This window comes from Sturnira hondurensis, unplaced genomic scaffold (genome assembly GCF_014824575.4).
Source record: "Sturnira hondurensis isolate 20B ecotype Veracruz unplaced genomic scaffold, ASM1482457v3 Scaffold0020899, whole genome shotgun sequence".
Taxonomy (NCBI): Eukaryota; Metazoa; Chordata; class Mammalia; order Chiroptera; family Phyllostomidae; genus Sturnira; species Sturnira hondurensis.
This window is the reverse complement of record NW_028093530.1, coordinates 8,071-13,042: the sequence shown is the minus strand read 5'-3', so window position 1 is coordinate 13,042 and position 4,972 is coordinate 8,071. Positions and strand designations below refer to the sequence as shown.

The following is a 4,972-nucleotide window of genomic DNA, read 5'->3' as shown; positions in this document are numbered from 1 at the left end:
TTGATTGCAGTCAGAAGCCGTGATCTGCCCCACTCAGTGGAGGGTCCCTTTATCCATCAAGGGAAGTACATCAAAGGGTTTTTGGTTTTGGTTTTGGTTTTTTTGCCAGAAGTCAGCCCAAGAATCACCTGGGGAGCATACTAAGCGCACAGATGCCCTGTCCCTGCCCTTGGAAAGGCTACTTAAACTCAGGGCAGGATGGAGCCCAGGAGTCCATGTTCTCAGCAAGCTCCCCAGGTGATTCTCTCCTGCAGCTGGGTTTGGACCCACAGACTCTGATGCTTCCTTAGATCCCTTCCACGTTGAAAAACATTATTTCATGGTCTCTGACAAATGGTCTGCAGACATTCAGTTTGATTTTTCATTACCTGGAAGGACAGTGAGCTTGATATAGATATTTTTTATATTGAATGAAATTCTGCCAATGCCTCCCATGGGCCGAGCCCAGCCAGAAGCCAAGGCGAGTGTGGGATTCAGGTCGGCCCCAGGCAACATGCAGAAGGGTGCCCAGGAACCCGTGGGGACAAATGGAGGTCACACAGCACCCTCTGCCTCTGAACAGTCCACTGACGCTCCTCACAGCCTTCCTGAGACTGAGCATCTCCAACAGTTAGCACATTGTTTGTCTCACACAGTGAAATAAAAGTACTTTCTAAAGTGATTAACAGGTTTAAAGTATTTTTACTCTACCGAATAACCACGGATTCCATTTTCAAATTTCTAAGTAAAACTTACATTTTATCCCCAAACTCATGTGCAGAAACTCCCAGGGAGAGCATGACTGTCTGCTCCTCGGACCAGCTCTGAGGGAGGGTCTGTCCGAGCTCAACTGCGTGCTGCTCTGACAGCCTGTTCTCCCTGTGTCCCTCTTGGAGGACGTGGTAACAGTTGACAGAAGTCCCTCCTTGGCCCCCAAACAGAAATTTCCTTTTGACGCTCTCATGGACCAAGCCTCCCTGGTGCACAAGGACCCAGTGAATTCTTTGGTCTCCTCACCCAGGCTCTTCTTCCCTTTTTTGCCCAGCAACAGCCACATGAACACAGAGGATGTCTCTGATTGGCTGAATACAGCAGGGTGCTCCCCCATTCTAGAGTCTGGTTTCCTCTTCTTTACCTCTGCCTTGTTCCTCTACCCCCACACCAACAGAGACTTGTTTAGTTAAAGCACCAGAGGGCAGTGGTCCTCAGTGAGACCACTGGGACTCCACACCTTGATGACCCTCCCGGGCCCCCACGAAGCTGGGGTCATCAATGGTGAGAGCTGATGGCCACTGGGTGAGGACATTTGGGGTGTCATATCATGTGAGAGACAGAAAAGAGCATGAATTGTTCCTCTCCCTCTGAGGTTCAAGGGCAACTCCCCTTCCCAGGAGACCCCCACTCCCTCTCACCTCTCATGTCCCTTCTGAACCTAAAGGACAGGTGCAGCTCAGTCTGGCCAGCCAGGGTCTGGCTCAGACTTTTTCAGGTTCAGGTGCCTCCCCTACTCCTCCCAAACCTCCATCCTTCTGCCTCCCAGCACTCTGATTTCTCCACCCCTTCCTGACTTCAAGTCCGGTTCTACTGCAGCTCTCATCCCTGGTCACCTGTTTATCTGTCTTTGTTCTGCTCCAGAAGTGAGCCCCGTGTATGTGGGATCTATAGCTGGTTGGTCTGTGTTTCTTTGGCATCGTGCTGGGCACACAGCCATCCCTCAATGACTCCTGAACAAACAACTTCCCAGAATGCTATAGGGATCTTAGCAGATACAGGGAAGAAGCTGATGGTTGCCAGAGAGGAGGAGAGTCGGGGGCTGGGTGAAAAAGTGAAGGGATTAAGAAGTACGCTCAGTAGTTACAAAACAGTCTTGGGGGTGTAACGTACAGCAGAGGGAATATAGTCAACATTTCATTATAACTCTACAGTGCCAGCTGGGCGCTTGAAATACCAGAGGGGATACTTTGAAAAGTGTATGATTGTCAAAATGCTATGCTGTACACTTGGAAGTAGTACAAAAATAATATTGAATTTTAAAAAATAAAATAAAATTAAGCAGAAGTTGCAACATAAACAGAAAAAATAAGAGAAAAAAGGAACCTTACTAATTAAAACTTAACCGATAATTTTCAGAAAACTGATTTCAGTTATGGGAAGAGACAGGTCCAATCATGACGCTCTGAGACGGAGAGGCAGACAGGAACCTTGAATTTCTGACCTCTTTCCCAGTGCTCTCAGCCATCCCTTGGGCTGCCTTGTCCTCGCCTCTGGTTCCCGTGTCACAAATCTTACCCCTGCCACCACCGCCTTTTCCCCTCACTCCCATCCATGCGGCATCTCTGTGCCCGAAGCCCACCAGTGCTCCTGCCCTCACTCACCTCCTCACCGCACGCCCACGCACCCTCATCTCACACACGGGACCTGATAGCGCAGTTGGAGCAGCGGGTCACGACCAGGATCTCACCTCGGGGACCCTGGGCACGATGCTAGGCAGCCTCTGCTCTTCCCAGCCTGGTGGGCCGGGCCACACCCGAGTCTCTGTGTGGCCAGAGTGTCAGGCACGTGCCGGTTCCCCTCGGTCCTCTCCCTTCCACCCCAGCAGCCCTTCCAGTCTCCAAGGACCAGCTCAGGTCAGAACAGGGCTTGTCCCCTGAGAACTCAGGTGGGGCTCAGGCTCAGAGACTGAACATAGCAGGTGTCATGGATAAGACGCACACATTTCTTCTCTCTCCCTGACTGAACTCAGCTGACCACATGCACACCTATGGGCCATCCTTCCACCAGTCCTACGGGGCCTTGGGACAGCTCACCCATGAGTTTAAGGGGAGCAGCTGGTCTCTGTGGAGCTGAAGAGGAGGGACTGGCCAGCATTGTGACAATGACAGCTCATCTGGACATCTTGCTGGAATGCTCCATCCACACCAGAGCCACCAGCGGTACCTGGCCCTTCCTCTGACTCCCCCTCCTCCTGCAGCCAAGGGAAGCCCAGAGCCGCCTCCTCCCACCTCACAGGCCCCCATCTGCACTGACACTGGGCTCCCAGAGTCTGCGCCTGTGGTGCTGAGCCCCTTCCTTTCCCAGGAGGCCCTAGATCTCTCCCAGCCCCTCAGCAGCCCCTCCTTCTGGAGGAAGGAGCCCTCCCACCAGGACTCCCCTTCAGGGGCCTGTCAGGTGCAGGAGCCTCTGGAGCCCCCACTGCCCCCTCAGTTTCTCCTCCCTCTGCCCCCACCCGCTCCAGTCCCAGGGGCTGCCTGCCCACAGATGGCTGCATAGGAGGAAATGTCCCTCGGTCCCAGTCCTCATAAGGCCCAGCTGCAGGGATGATCCTTTGGGATTCAGGGCCTCTTTTCTCCTCATGCGTCCAAGGGTGACTGTGCTCCCCAAGTCTCGTGTCCAACTGGGCCAGCCCAACGTCCTCATCTGCATCCTGGACAACATCTTCCCCCTGTGATCAACGCCACCTGGCTGTGCAGTAGTCAAACACTCACCGACAGGGTGGCCCAGAGCAGCTTCTATTCCCAGCCCGAGCACTTGCTCCCCAACTTCTAATACCTGACCTTCGTGCCCTCGGCAGACGCTGTCTGCAGCTGTCGGGGGCACTGGGGCCAGGATGGCCGTTCCTCCTTCACTGGGGTGTGGAGCCTTCCAGCCCACTCCTCTCAGTTCCGCTCTCCTCTACCCCAGAATCCCTCCCTGCACCCTGACCTTCCTTTCTCTCCCAGAGCCCCAGGTGTCCAGCCCAGTGCCAGACACCACAGAGACCCTGGTCTGAGCCCTGGGTCTGGCCATCAGCCTGGTGGGTGTCCTCACGGGGACCGTCCTCATTGTCACAGGCACCTGCTTGCCCAATGCCCCCAGCTGTAGTGCCCAGGGTTTGGGGAGGAATGAAAGAATTTGAATGGAATGAGGGTGGGGAGTCAGAAACATTGTGGGGAGGAAAGGAGTCAGGGAAGGGTGACAGGGACAAGGAGAGGACAGGGAACAGAAGAGCAGAGGAGAAGCGGGGGGGCGGGGGGTTTGGGTGGTGGAAGTCAGAGGTAGGATCCCACAAGTGTGAGCCTGACCAGCCTTGGTCATGTGGGCTTTTCTCCTGTAGGTAATGACCCTCTGAGAGAAATGGATGGTGGGAGACTCCTGCGATTCCTCGATGTTTCTGGTAGCCCTTGTGAGCTCTGTGCCACGGTCCTAGTACGTCCCCCTATGCTGACCTGGAAGGGGATTGACCTCTGTCCCCTAGGTCTCCTCTTTTCTGTCCCCAGTACTCACGGCAGGACTTGTGGGGCTCCAACTAGCAACCTTGCTCTCCTCAAACACACACACACACACACATCAGCACACACACACAGACACATGCACACACAGTCACACAGACATACACACATGCACATAAAAAGAACACACACACACACACACTTGGTTGCTCTACCCAGAGCTCTGACTAGCAGCAAGAAATCTGTTAGTGATGTTCACATTGGATCCTCTTACCGGTCCATGGCCAGTTAGTTCCCCCGGGTGTGAGGGATGCTGGGACTTGGGACAGGGCATCCTGGGTGATGGTCACTGAGCATGACCACCTGGTCATTTGATTGGCAGTTAACGTCAGGCTGGCCCGGATTCATTAGACTCATCGATTCAGAGCCCATTGTGTGTTACTGCTAATGGGCTGCTCCCAGGGACTTGACGGAGTTTGCCTTCAGATTTGAGGTTTTCCCTGAATAGGATGCAGAGTGGTCTGTTCCTTGCAACTACCTGCAACCAGCACCAGTTCTGTTGGGCACAGCGTGAGGGAGGTTCATGCGAGTTCCATTCTTTTTTTTTAAATTTTATTTATTTATTTATCTTTAAAAATAAGTCTTTTTAAATTTTTTTTAGATTATTTATTTATTTATTTATCTTTAGAGGGGAAGGAGAAAGGGAGAGAAACATCAATGTATGGTTGCCTTTTGTGCGCCCCCTGCTGGGAGTTTGCCTGCAGGGAACCAGCCTGCAACCCAGG

The 4,972-nt window shown here is 53.2% G+C and overlaps 1 pseudogene; it reads left to right on the top strand.

Moving 5' to 3' along the window:
• The first annotated feature begins 1,188 nt into the window (after positions 1-1,188).
• On the top strand, positions 1,189-4,268 carry LOC118976387 (HLA class II histocompatibility antigen, DO alpha chain-like; annotated as a pseudogene).
• Positions 4,269-4,972: the final 704 nt, after the last annotated feature.